Below are 15,697 nucleotides of genomic sequence, written 5' to 3' on the forward strand. Positions count from 1 at the left end.
AGCAAAATAAATCAATTTATATTTTATGACTTCAAAATTCTTCTTTATATTTATCATGCGATAAAACAGTTATAATATATCGATGTCGACTGTTATGAAATATGATGGCCTGGGCGGCATCTCCGGTTTTCCCGAGAAAAAAACCCTCTATGTCGCCCCTATGCATTACTTAGCATTGAGCCTCGAGCAATTCTACATTAGTTGCCTGTATAAATAAATAAACAGTTAGACTGCTCCGAAATAGAAACTCATGTTTTCACACTTGAAATCACAAGATAGATGGACATGTACCGGTAAGTAAACTCCCTAGTACTAAGATAACCCTGGACCATTACAGATGTTTTACATGTATTAAGTATTACATATAACTTGATTTATTTATGAAGAAATATTCTATAATTGATCAGAATTGCTACCTGCATACAATATTTGACAGCCAGTGTTCTGCAGTTTAAACAGAGAAGTACACATCTTCAAATGTTATTATTTCTTATTAATTCTTAATTATACCATATTTATTTGTGCTTTATATACATGTATGTTTCTTTGGTGCATTGACCTATTGACAGCCTATGGACAAAATGCTGTGATCTGAAACCACCCCCATCCAGAGTGTAGCCCCAACCCACCAAGTCATAACCCCAAAAAGTTATAACTGATATTATCAGTTTTACAGTGTAAATTGTTATACAAATGAAGTTCGTGGGGATATACTGGAGTCAGCTGGTGGTCAGTCTGTTGGTTTGTTGGTCAGTCCATTGCAGATTTCTTGTCTGGGACATAACTCAGAATGTACAAGAGATATCAACTTATATTTTGTAGGTAGATCTCATTGAGTAGAAGTGCAGTGCAAAAGAACTGTAACTCTGCCTTGCCTAATTTTAGAGTTCTTGTCCTTTGTTTATATCACACTTTGACCTTTGTCCGGGACAAACTAATACCACAAGGGGTATTAACAACAAACTTTTTAGGAAGATAGATCTCATTGAGTAGAAGAGCGATGCAAAAGAACCATAACCCTGCCTTGTCAATTATTGGAGTTATTGCCCTTTGTTTATTTTTAAACTTTGAACCTTGTCTGGGACATAATTCTAAAATATAAAAAAGTGTAGTGCAAAAGACCATAACTCTGCCTTGCCTAATTTTGGAGTTATTGCCCTTTGTTCATTTTTACACTTTGAATATAACTCTGAAACGACAAGGGTATTAACAAGAAACTTTGTAGGTAGATAGATCTCAATGGGTAGGCGCACAGTGCAAAAAAAAGTAATTCTGCCTTGCCTAATTTTGAGTTATTGCCCTTTGTTCATTTTTAGCTTGACTATACAAAGTATACAGAAAGATGTCCAATTCGCCCCGCTGTCTACGTCTGCATCCAGATTTGGTGCAGTAAAATATTTTTCACTATAACTTTTTCATTTCTTAAGGTATCAACTTTAAACTTCAAATATATGTTCCTTATCACCAACCACATTTTATGTGACAAGTTTTATAACTCAAGCACCAAAATTTTCAGATTTATATCCCCTTACACTTAGAATTCTTCTAAAAAATATTATTATTTTACTGTTTCTTGGCTAAAGGTGGTGCTATAGCTCAGCTGGTTAGACCACTGGCTGTCACTCCTAAGGTCCCACGTTCGATCCTGGGTAACACCCTTTGGATTTTTCAGAGAGACACTTTCAGTGTTTCCCACCTAACTAGAGGTGTACTGGTAAGAAATCCAGGTAATCACGCATGTATCAGTGCTTTGCACTGGGCATGTAAAAGAACCAAGTGGTCTATTCAATAAGAGCTAGGGACTGGTTACCGGATTCCCTTGTATCTCATAGCTTTCTCTGAAGTGACAAATCTAAAGTCATTTCTACGTCCCCACGAGGGGTTTGACATTAATGGAAGATAGATAGATACTTCTTTACTTCTTAAAGGATCAACTTTATAGTTTACTAAAAATATATGTTACTTATCATCAACCACATCTTATGTGACAAGGTTCATAATTCTAGCACGAATAATCTCCCCTTGAACTTAGAGTTTTCTTGAAAAAATATTATTTTTACTGTTGCTTCATTATTTCTTAACCAATTACTCGATATACTTTTTCACCCCCTATTTGTTGTCTCAAATGGTAAAATAATGTCTCATTTAGGCCCCCAACATTTGTTTTTGTTTGAGAAATGTTGTAAAAAAAAGTGACCACTTTTTCAGCGCCACCACCTATCCATTTACCAATCTTATGTGACAAGGTTCATAACTCTAGCACCAGTATTTTACTCGAAAAATGTTATTTTTTACTCCAACTTCTTTATTTTTAAAGGTATCTACCTCAAACTTCAAAAACACATTCCTTATCATCAACCACATCTTATGTGACAAGGTTCATAACTCTTGAAGCAATATTTTCAGATTTATCTCCCTTTGAACTTGAAATTTTCTTTAAGAAAAATTGTAACTTCTTTACTTTTTAGCTCGACTTTTCTATGAAAAGGGGAGCTATCCTACTCGCCCCGGCGTCGGCGTCGGCGTCGGCGTTGGCGTCACACCTTGGTTAAGTTTTTCGTACCACCCCACTTTATTTCAGAAGTATTACAAGTATGGCTTTGAAACTTACCATACTTGTTCACCATCATAACCTCCATCTACAGACAAGAGTACATAACTCTGTCAAGGTTTTTGACAGAATTATGGCCCTTTTTTGACTTAGAAAGTGTATTGAGCTTGGTTAAGTTTTTTGTACACCTCACTTTATTTCAAAACCATTGGAGGTATTGCTTTGAAACTGACCATACTTGTTTACCATCACGACCTTCATCAACAGACAAGAGGACATAACTCTGTCAAGGTTTTTGACAGAATTATGCCCCTTTTTGACTTAGAAAATACATTGAATATGGGTTAAAATCCACTTATTGCCTTAACCCTTTGAGATATTGCTTTGAAACTTTTAATGCTATTTCACATCATTACCCCCATCTGTACGCAAGAGAAGGTAACTCTGTCAAGGATTTGTTTTAAAAATTAAGGCCTTTTATCGACTTAGAATCTTGGTTAAGTTTTTAGTACCAGTCCACTTTTTGACTGAACTGTTCGAGATATTAATTTGAAAGTTGGAATACTTGTTTACAATCATGATTCCCAAACATGTCCAGGAGAAGGTAATTCTGTCAAAGATTTTATTTGAATTATGGCCCTTAACTGTCAATGTTTTGTATTATAGGCAAGCACTAAAAAACTTAAAAAATCTAAAAAAATTCATTCCTATCCACTTGTTCACTTTACCATAAATTATGTCATATAAACATTGCTGTAATATTCAAGGGTATCAAACAACTAGTTCACTTTAAAAATACAGAGATTCTTGTATTGCCTTTTACTGCAAAAACTTTTTTTATTGGCAAGCAATAAAAAAGTCGAGCGCGCTGTCTTACGGACAGCTCTTGTTATGGTATCTACTTAAACATCAAATATATATTTCTTATCATAACACACATGTTGTGTGATAATGTTCATAACTATTTCCAGAATTATTCCCCCTAGAACTTGGAACTTGGAATTACTTTTTAAGGTATCTACTTCAAACTTCAAATATATATTTCTTATCATAACACACATGTTGTATGATAATGTTCATAACTCAAGCATAACTATTTTCAGAATTATTCCCCCTTGAACTTGGAATTTATGTTAACAACTATAACTTCTTGTCATAAGAAGAAATACATGTATATTTATATCATAATTGATTTTTCTTTAATAGGTTTGTCTTCCTTACTGCATCAAGTATTTAATTGGTTGAGCTTGCTGTCTGCTGTGACAGCCTTGTTACACTTTGAACTTTGTCCAGGATATAACTATAAAAGGTATTAACTTTGTAGGTATATAGATTTTACTGAGTAGAAGTGCAGTGAATAAGAACCTTAACCATCTTTAATTTTAGAGTTATTGCCCTTTGTTTATTTTACACTATTGCTCTCCGTTTTTGTGTGTCATTGTGAGTTGTGTGTTAACATTTTAACATTTTGAGCTTCTTTTCTCAAACCACTGAACCAATTCCAACCAAATTTAGCATAAAGCATCTGTGGGTGAAAGGGAACAAAAATTGTGAAATTCATTGAAATCGTATATCCAAATTTGTGATTTTATTCCTTGATAAAATCATTGTTTTTCGTTCAGATGCTCATCATTATATCACTCGGGCTATGTCCTTGTTATATAATTCCTGGCAGCTGATCTCCAAACAGTGATTTTATTTTTACGATAGAATCACTGTTTGGGATATTTTATTTCTTAAATAATGCACAGTTAATTGTTCAAAATTAATGCTTTGTAATTAATCAATTAGGCATATTGGCCTTGGTGATTATATTCCTGCACATTTTACCTCAAGCTGTGCATTATTCTACAACAATGCACTCAAAATTGATGTTTCCTAAATAGCGTCATATTATTGTTTTTATGAATACTAAATGTGGATATGATATTGACTTTTATTTATAATTTTTGGGGTTATAGCATGGAATTGATGATAGAGGATAGATAGTACCTGAGAACCCTATGATTGACAGTAGCATGCATTTATCACTACATTCCATAAACTGGCCCTTGCTCAAACTGTGATGGTAATATTTTAAAACATTTTCTTTATAGAATGCACTTACTGTTTCATTTGAATATTGTTATAGCATATTTACATTATAACTGTACCTTTTTATTGAAAATACATCTTTGTGACATTTTAGGTGGTTGGCTGATGATGCAAATAATCGGTGAAAGAGCGCCAATATGAAGACTTTTACCAGGGACTGGAGTCTGGTTTAAGACAGCTTGGCATGTTTAGTATCAAGACTAAACAGTCGCAACATAAACAAGATCTCATACCTGTTGATGTAAGTGAAGTTAGTTTCTATACTAAATTTTAGTTTATATAGAATTTATCTTGGTTTGATTGTGAAAGAATGTGAAGGAAGCTTTTAACTAGAACACTAGAATCCATTCCTTGAACCAATTAGTACTGAGCAAGTAGTGTAAAGTTTCTTGTGCAAGGGACCAACGGCTTGCTGCTAATGGGGATTGAACACGCATGGCTAGTCATAATCAAAATTGATAAGCAGTATCATGTAGATGTAGCTGGCTAGCAATCCTAAGATAAACAGTCCCATTCTACTGAATTTGTATAATGGATTTGCCCACCTTGGAATTTGGAAAAGTCTATTCAAAGTTTAAGGATTTTTAAAACTGACTATTTTGGCTACCGGCAGTATAAATTCAGGGCTTAAAAACCCTTCTTTGTAGAGGCCGAATATAGGTTACTTCCCCAACCAAACTAGCCTCTTTTTTTCCCCAGTTTGAACCTCAAAATTCCCCAGTCTTTTGAAAATTCCCATAGAATTTAGAACAAAATTAAATGATGGTGTTGAATTAAGGATTTTTACTGCCTTATTTGTATTTCCCAGTGCTTTTGCTTTTCTATTTTGAAGAGCTTGTTAAAAGTTTTGTTAAATTTGAGACCCTTTTTCCCAAAGTATGCCAAAATCACGCATATTTTCCCCAAGAAAAAGGCTGAGGCCCCTTCCCCAAAAATGGTGTTTTGGCCCTGAAATTAAAGAGCCTGGTCAGACTGCAGCGATGTGGTTGCAGGGCTGGCTGTTCACTGGTAGCAAAGGTTTATCACTTCTGATGCAGCACATTAAGGGTTCATTACAGTAGAATAGATATTTGATTGAGATATTTCAGGATTTTTTAATCTTGCATAGCAGACTGGCGTTTCCGTGAGTTTTACCCATGCCGGAAATTTCATCTGGCATGTAAACGTTATCGTATTTGACATATTCCTGTTTAGTTAAAAACAAAATATTCTGACAACAAATTTTTTTGACATCTTAATAAAGATATTAACCCCTTAAGTTATTTGCTTTAGAATATATAAGGAGTAGACCTGAGCTGGTGGAGGAAAGGAACAAGGGAAGTAATTAACATACCATACATATTTGGCACCGCCTTTGCAGAAACCAACGGTAAGTAAGCACGTTTTGAAATAAGTTGCCCCACTAGACTGGAAAATTTTGGCTTGCGTTTCTTCTTTAATCTTTGCCAGGCAGTCATGGTGGTGAGTTTATACCAAAGATATAATTTTTTATCACAGTTATAGATACACACAATACACACTGTTATTGTTTTAAGGGACTCCACTGACATCTAAAAGCCTAAAAACATAAATTTGAATTTATTACATAATGAGCTTAGGCACTCGAAACAGAAATATGCAGAGAAAAGTTGAGAAATAATATGAAATTAGGCAAGGCCTATGAACGGGGAAGTCTTAAATGTGTCATTCGGTATTTCATGCAAGCTTCCATTTTCACTTGGAACACTCGACAATTATTATTAATCCGAAAAGTTGAGATTTGGTCCATATCAGAATGCCCTGCCTATTATCATTGAGTTACATTGTAAATGGTGGAGCCTAACTATAACTGACACTGAAAACTTCATTGATAGGTATAGAATTCTATATATTTTTTATTATTTTTTATTTGATTTTCTTTTAAATATACACATGTAGTCTATAGGCGGGGAAGTCAAAGTCCGGGCCTAAACTGAAAGTCGTATTTTTGTGCTTTTGGGTGAAAAGCATTGCAACTCTTTTCAGTTTGGGGTCATTTTTAACAATTTGAATACTTATTCTGGAAAAATGGAGTGAGCTAATGATATAAAATTTTGCACAAAGGTTATTGGTCTAGGCCTACATCAAATGGAACAAACATGTATTTTGAAAAAATTATTTCACATCCCACCATGTCAAAAAAACTTTAAAACAACATGATTATCATGCTACAAATGCACAACACACAAGTATTTAAATGTTTTATAGCTGCAGATCATTACATTTATTTATTCAATAATTCATTATAATTTTATGAAACATTCCATACAAAATCATATGTAGCAATCAATGAAAATACTGTTTTATAGCAATCTTTCAATAACCATATCCTAGTCCTGTCAACGAAAAAGTCATTCAATTCTAAAGAAAATACAGCTTAAAGAAATGTACAGTAATACTGGTGATCTAAAAACTTCAAATCCACTTCAAAGTGGATTATGCTACAATGTGCACATTTTCCATAAGTCTTTCAAATATTTATAAAAGCAATTATAGTAATGTATCATTTGGGTATTCTTATGAAACAAAATGTTGATAGCGCACTTTATTTTGTGTTACACTGGCTGAATTTTGAAGAAAGAAGTCTAGGGCAAAGATTGCAGTGAAAGTATAGAAAATATGTTGCACTGCAGTGAAAAATAAATATTTACAATGAAAGTATTGCATAGTAAAACTATGCATTTGATTTAATCAATATTTATGAATATTTCATAAATTTACAAGTATATAAAAAATAGTGATATGTAATATCAGATCATGTATCTCACACCATTTCGCTAGATCTATAAAGACCAATTCACTTTAACCCTTACCCTGCTGGAGTAGATAAGCTTTGGTCAGGCCATATATTGTTGGCTAACTTTATCTTGGTATCCCCGAAAATTGAAAATGAACAGTTCCAAAAATGGAAGGTGGACAAGTCCTTTTAACAAATTCAGCAGGTTAAAAGAGTGAAAAAAAAAATTCTAACATGACTGCCAGGTCCAGTCAATTTTTTTTTAACATAGCTAATGAATTTCAATGGACTATGTAAGAAGATGCCATAATAAATTTATATACATACTTTTCTTGTAAATGTCCGCTCCTATTTTGCACATCTTATTCATATTTGATTAGATTTAAAACTCTAGCTCATGTATTTCCAGAGTTATCTCCATTTTTGAACTATATTTGAAAATTTCATTTTTTTAAACTATTATCTTTGTTGTTATAAATGATTTCTACTTTAGACATAAGATAATTGTTCTTTGTCATCATTCACATCATGTATGACAAGGTTTGTAACTGTAGCATCTTTATTCAAGAGTTATTTCCTCTTTGAACTTATAATTTTACTTGAAGAACTTTATATTCTTGTTGCTTTTATCAGTTTTGTTACTGAATTTCAGATACCAAATTGTTGTCCTTTCCATTAAAGCATAAAAATGTCTATTTAACTTTTATTGACATGATCACATGATGTATATATTATGTGGTTCAAAATATATAGAACATGGCTTTCTTGATACTGATATGGAAAGATCTTAAATCCTAATTGATTATTTATTTCATAGTTCTGTCTTCCTTTACTGTGTCCTATTTAATAAGTTGAGTATGCTGTCTCATCAGACACATCTTGTTCAGTTTTTAAAACTGCCTCATAACCTCTGTTTGTCCTCTTCCTCAGTCAGTCATTGTGGACTTCCTGTTAACACAATAATTGATCTCTTTGCCTTGACCTTTACTGCCTAGACATTCTCTTTACCTACATATACACTGAAACATGAATATGACTATTAACACCTTGAACTATGACTGCCATGCAGGTATTATCCCCTTAGCTGACCAATTCTACAATAAGGACAACATGGCTGCATTTGTCATCTCATTATATTCAGAAGGAAGTTCTTGCTGTGTAAAAACATGGGGCAGAAAATCTCTAGTCCAAGCGTTTTTGCTAATTCTTTTACATTTCTCCATAAATGTTTTACTAGACCAGCCCTCTGTCACTCAAAAATAAAAAACACCTTGCCAACTAATGTAAATGGTATTTGGTTGATATTTTTTGCTTTATATTCATAACATACACACTATTTCAGGTTCTGATAGTATCAATTACTTAATAAAATTGACAGACTGGAATCCAGGCTAGTCTGGGGTGTATAACACTCTGATCCTTATTTATATTCATATAGTAACAGTTCTTTATCATATTTCATCATTACATGCCTCAGTAGACACTGCTTGATAGTTATAAATCCACAGTATATCTTATACACTTCCTTGACTATAGCATTAATCATTGTTTGCCCCTTCGTTTATTACATTTACAGCTATGTATTTCTCAACATCATTCTACCCCTTTATATACACTTTCATCACTAAAGAAGAAATACATGTATCATGGTCATCATTAAAAAGAGGAAAATTACAATATTGTGATTTTGAAGCTAATTAAGTTAACTGGCTTCATGAACTCCAAAGATTTTGGGTGTTTTCTTCTTTCTGTTTGTTGAAGATGCTGTTTGTTTTTTATACAATCCTTGTATTTTGAAAAATTACATTTTACATTACACCAGCCCTTCCCAATTTAATATAAAGATGTTTATCAGTCTGGTTGGCTTTTTCAATAAGTTAAATTACGGACTGGTTATAAGTTCTTCTGGTACTAAGGATGCCATACCTGCCATGACTTTGGCAAATTACATAACTGTGGAATATTTCCCAGTGAGCTGCAGTTAATGCTGCACTAGTTATATGTGGAAGTCTTTTTATTGTTGTAAATGGCTTTACCAATACAAAGTGTAACACTGTATAAGATCAGATGACATTTCCATTTTCTAGACTTTGCAAAGATGTAATGAAAATATTTATGAGTTTTTAATGATGTTTTTAGTTGCAGAATCGCAAGTCTTATATTTTAACATTTTTATTTGATTTTAACATTATGTTTAATGCAAAAGATCTTTTTTATTATTAAAAATTTAGACATATATTGATAACAATGAGGTAGATTGTTTTTTAAATATTTAAAGTATTTGACCTAGAGTCATAAGATTGACAAAACAGTGGTGTGTGGGGGCACCCGTGTCCTATGGACACATTTCTAGTTCTAAATGATTTTAACATTCAGTTAATGCAAAAGATGTTTTTTCTTTATTAACAAAATTAGACACACATATTTTTCTAAAGATAAAACAAGCTAGACTATATTTTGGTCAACTAAATATGCATATTTTCTGTTTTGATATCAGGTTGAATTAAAGATAAAAGTATTTATCATGGAACTCTAAGAACATGCATTGATTAAAGGCATAGCCTCTTTCAATATTTGTATTTTATTTTCTTAGGCTTTTAGCTTACCTGAATGAGCATGAAGTTCTCAAAGGTGAGTTTTTGTGATACGCTGATGTCTGTAAACTTATGTCGTCAATTTTTATCCAAATTTTTTTAAATAGACAATTGAAAAGTTTTTGACTAAACTATCCAGGTAGATAACTTTACAATAGATGCATACATAAAATCACTGATCATGATTTTGATGCACAAGTCACTAAAGGTTAAAACATCTTCTCGGCCCAAAGCCTAGATATTTTCATATTCATTACCTGCGAGTTTCTTTTAAAGTTCATTCAGGATCATTGGATCAAATTGTCTACACACTGCTGCTGAAAAAGGTTTATATTGTAAGAAAATTGATTTAAATTGTTTTGCTGAAGCTCAATGGCCTTGACCTTGGGAATTTGTTATTTCCTACACATTTACTCAGGTGAGAGATATGGGCCACTGGTATTAATTTTGGGCCGTTTCTTTAATCATATAATAATTCAAATTTCAGAACAGTACTTATACCGTATAAACAAGTATTTGTGTGTTTGGGTTAGTTACCTGTTTATGTGTGTCAATCTCATACTGTAAGAACTTAAGATTTTATATATATGTATGTGAAATATTTGTAAAAATGAATGTTGTTATTGTTTTCATCTTCATCATTACAATTTTCTGCTGGTTGCAAAACAAAACATTAATGTATCAAAAGTTGGCCCCTAAAAGGGCCATCTTAAAATTAAACAAACCTGTCAAGGGTTTCACTTTATGCTGATGAAAGACCATTATTATATATTGTTTCACTGGATGTTCTTCTTCATAGGGTTTATTGGGAATTTTACTTACTTGAATAAAGTTATTGGGTGTTTTTGGCCAATTTGAATAACAAAAATATTGGAAACTCCAAAGAAGTCACACTTCTAGTTTCTGAATGTGATTTGAGAAGCAAAATTGGGAGGGGTAAAAAAAAAGGCTACATGTTACCCTTAATGTCAAATAAGTCTCTATATTTTTCTTATCATAGCCCCTAAATTCTTCTTATTCTAGTAGTATAACTTCAAAGTGTACTCAAGCCCCGATACATATAGAGCACAGGCTATCTTGAGTACACTCAAGTATGAGATTTTCTTCTTTGAAGTAAGATTTTCTCATCACATTAAGGGTAACACATATGAATTTATTATAGCCATGTTTTCGGGAAGATCTTTTAAAGCATATAAAAAAAAATTCTATTTTTTAACATTTTATGAATGCAAAAACAAAAAACCAAAACAAGTTTCTTTGGCTAAATTTAAGCTCTACAGTTTTGTAACATCAATTTTGCAGTAAATTTTTCAGTAATTGAATTTTTCTGATTTTTATATAACAGAATTGTTAATATAATTTTTTTTATAAATCATGTAACTTTCTATATATCTTTGGGGGAAAACACCAGTGTCAGGCTCTAAATCAAGCATACCTTAACTGTCATTAAACATATTTTAAACACTATGAAATTCACGTCCATCTTAGTATGGGATGTTATCCCATCTTATTCTTAACCCAATAAATGTTAAGGTATATATTTGTGACATTGTTGGGTTTAGAATTATGGAACACACATAAACACTCAGCTGATATATATATATAACTTTCAAAGAACTTATTATAATTAAAGATCCATGTTAAAATAAAAATATATAAATGATGTTTGTGCTTGCCCATGTGGTTCCTTCAGGTGGCAAGGGTAAATAACCCCAACACACATTGAATTGTAACCTTTTTAAGTTCTCAGTGGGCTGCTATATATTGGACTTGCTTGATTTTATTTATTACATATTTTTGGATTTTTTTAGCATATTGGCTTCTTAATTTTCCACTTGTGGCATGTACCACATTACATATCTTTATATATATTTCAAAATTCTAATTTTCATTTTTTGCTAATATCTTCAGGTAATTAGATGTAAATTTTTCATAAGATTGACAAAACAGTGGTGTGTGGGGGCACCCGTGTCCTATTGACACATTTCTAGTTCTAAATGATTTTAACATTCAGTTAATGCAAAAGATGTTTTTTCTTTATTAACAAAATAAGACACACATATTTTTCTAAAGATAAAACAAGCTAGACTATATTTTGGTCAACTAAATATGCATATTTTCTGTTTTGATATCAGGTTGAATTAAAGATAAAAGTATTTATCATGGAACTCTAAGAACATGCATTGATTAAAGGCATAGCCTCTTTCAATATTTATATTTTATTTTCTTAGGCTTTTAGCTTACCTGAATGAGCATGAAGTTCTCAAAGGTGAGTTTTTGTGATACGCTGATGTCTGTAAACTTATGTCGTCAATTTTTATCCAAATTTTTTTAAATAGACAATTGAAAAGATTTTGACTAAACTATCCAGGTAGATAACTTTACAATAGATGCATACATAAAATCACTGATCATGATTTTGATGCACAAGTCACTTAAGGTTAAAACATCTTCTCGGCCCAAAGCCTAGATATTTTCATATTCATTACCTGCGAGTTTCTTTTAAAGTTCATTCAGGATCATTGGATCAAATTGTCTGCACACTGCAGCTGAAAAAGGTTTATATTGTTAGAAAACTGATTTAAATTGTTTTGCTGAAGCTCAATGGCCTTGACCTTGGGAATTTGTTATTTCCTTCACATTTACTCAGGTGAGAGATATGGGCCACTGGTATTAATTTTGGGCCTTTTCTTTAATCATATAATATTTCAAATTTTAGAACAGTACTTATACCGTATAAACAAGTATTTGTGTGTTTGGGTTAGTTACCTGTTTATGTGTGTCAATCTCATACTGTAAGAACTTAAGATTTTATATATGTGAAATATTTGTAAAAATGAATGTTGTTATTGTTTTCATCTTCATCATTACAATTTTCTGCTGGTTGCAAAACAAAACATTAATGTATCAAAAGTTGGCCCCTAAAAGGGCCATCTTAAAATTAAACAAACCTGTCAAGGGTTTCACTTTATGCTGATGAAAGACCATTATTATATATTGTTTCACTGGATGTTCTTCTTCATAGGGTTTATTGGGAATTTTACTTACTTGAATAAAGTTATTGGGTGTTTTTGGCCAATTTGAATAACAAAAATATTGGAAACTCCAAAGAAGTCACACTTCTAGTTTCTGAATGTGATTTGAGAAGCAAAATTGGGAGGGGTAAAAAAAAAGGCTACATGTTACCCTTAATGTCAAATAAGTCTCTATATTTTTCTTATCATAGCCCCTAAATTCTTCTTATTCTAGTAGTATAACTTCAAAGTGTACTCAAGCCCCGATACATATAGAGCACAGGCTATCTTGAGTACACTCAAGTATGAGATTTTCTTCTTTGAAGTAAGATTTTCTCATCACATTAAGGGTAACACATATGAATTTATTATAGCCATGTTTTCGGGAAGATCTTTTAAAGCATATAAAAAAAAAATTCTATTTTTTAACATTTTATGAATGCACAAACAAAAAACCAAAACAAGTTTCTTTGGCTAAATTTAAGCTCTACAGTTTTGTAACGTCAATTTTGCAGTAAATTTTTCAGTAATTGAATTTTTCTGATTTTTATTACAGAATTGTTAATATAAAATTTTTTATAAAGCATGTAATATTCCATATATCTTTGGGGGAAAACACCAGTGACAGGCTCTAAATCAAGCATACCTTAACTGTCATTAAACAAATTTTAAACACTATGAAATTCTCATCCATCTTAGTATGGGATGTTATCCCATCTTATTCTTAACCGAATAAATGTATGTATATATTTGTGACATTGTTGGGTTTAGAATTATGGAACACACATAAACACTCAGCTATATATAACTTTCAAAGAACTTATTATAATTAAAGATCCATGTTACATAAAAGTATATAAATGATGTTTGTGCTTGCCCATGTGATTCCTTCAGGTGGCAAGGGTAAATAACCCCAACACACATTGAATTGTAACCTTTTTAAGTTCTCAGTGGGCTGCTATATATTGGACTTGCTTGATTTTATTTATTACATATTTTTGGATTTTTTTAGCATATTGGCTTCTTAATTTTCCACTTGTGGCATGTACCACATTACATATCTTTATATATATTTCAAAATTCTAATTTTCATTTTTTGCTAATATCTTCAGGTAATTAGATGTAAATTTTTCATAAGATTGACAAAACAGTGGTGTGTGGGGGCACCCGTGTCCTATTGACACATTTCTAGTTCTAAATGATTTTAACATTCAGTTAATGCAAAAGATGTTTTTTCTTTATTAACAAAATAAGACACACATATTTTTCTAAAGATAAAACAAGCTAGACTATATTTTGGTCAACTAAATATGCATATTTTCTGTTTTGATATCAGGTTGAATTAAAGATAAAAGTATTTATCATGGAACTCTAAGAACATGCATTGATTAAAGGCATAGCCTCTTTCAATATTTATATTTTATTTTCTTAGGCTTTTAGCTTACCTGAATGAGCATGAAGTTCTCAAAGGTGAGTTTTTGTGATACGCTGATGTCTGTAAACTTATGTCGTCAATTTTTATCCAAATTTTTTTAAATAGACAATTGAAAAGTTTTTGACTAAACTATCCAGGTAGATAACTTTACAATAGATGCATACATAAAATCACTGATCATGATTTTGATGCACAAGTCACTTAAGGTTAAAACATCTTCTCGGCCCAAAGCCTAGATATTTTCATATTCATTACCTGCGAGTTTCTTTTAAAGTTCATTCAGGATCATTGGATCAAATTGTCTGCACACTGCAGCTGAAAAAGGTTTATATTGTTAGAAAACTGATTTAAATTGTTTTGCTGAAGCTCAATGGCCTTGACCTTGGGAATTTGTTATTTCCTTCACATTTACTCAGGTGAGAGATATGGGCCACTGGTATTAATTTTGGGCCTTTTCTTTAATCATATAATATTTCAAATTTCAGAACAGTACTTATACCGTATAAACAAGTATTTGTGTGTTTGGGTTAGTTACCTGTTTATGTGTGTCAATCTCATACTGTAAGAACTTAAGATTTTTATATATGTGAAATATTTGTAAAAATGAATGTTGTTATTGTTTTCATCTTCATCATTACAATTTTCTGCTGGTTGCAAAACAAAACATTAATGTATCAAAAGTTGGCCCCTAAAAGGGCCATCTTAAAATTAAACAAACCTGTCAAGGGTTTCACTTTATGCTGATGAAAGACCATTATTATATATTGTTTCACTGGATGTTCTTCTTCATAGGGTTTATTGGGAATTTTACTTACTTGAATAAAGTTATTGGGTGTTTTTGGCCAATTTGAATAACAAAAATATTGGAAACTCCAAAGAAGTCACACTTCTAGTTTCTGAATGTGATTTGAGAAGCAAAATTGGGAGGGGTAAAAAAAAAGGCTACATGTTACCCTTAATGTCAAATAAGTCTCTATATTTTTCTTATCATAGCCCCTAAATTCTTCTTATTCTAGTAGTATAACTTCAAAGTGTACTCAAGCCCCGATACATATAGAGCACAGGCTATCTTGAGTACACTCAAGTATGAGATTTTCTTCTTTGAAGTAAGATTTTCTCATCACATTAAGGGTAACACATATGAATTTATTATAGCCATGTTTTCGGGAAGATCTTTTAAAGCATATAAAAAAAAATTCTATTTTTTAACATTTTATGAATGCACAAACAAAAAACCAAAACAAGTTTCTTTGG

General features: G+C 31.8%; 1 long non-coding RNA gene across 1 annotated transcript in view; it reads left to right on the forward strand.

The window, feature by feature from the left end:
* The first annotated feature begins 3,588 nt into the window (after positions 1 to 3,588).
* Positions 3,589 to 15,697, forward strand: part of LOC132737637 (uncharacterized) — a 32,016-nt gene continuing 19,907 nt past the window's right edge. Inside the window, exons 1-3 of the long non-coding RNA XR_009626758.1 lie at positions 3,589 to 3,860; positions 4,740 to 4,886; positions 5,918 to 6,014. This is a non-coding gene — a long non-coding RNA (uncharacterized LOC132737637). The remainder of the gene's footprint in view (positions 3,861 to 4,739; positions 4,887 to 5,917; positions 6,015 to 15,697) is intronic.

Source organism: Ruditapes philippinarum, unplaced genomic scaffold (genome assembly GCF_026571515.1).
Source record: "Ruditapes philippinarum isolate M1 unplaced genomic scaffold, ASM2657151v2 ctg5246_1_1_1_1, whole genome shotgun sequence".
In the NCBI taxonomy this organism is placed as follows: domain Eukaryota; kingdom Metazoa; phylum Mollusca; class Bivalvia; order Venerida; family Veneridae; genus Ruditapes; species Ruditapes philippinarum.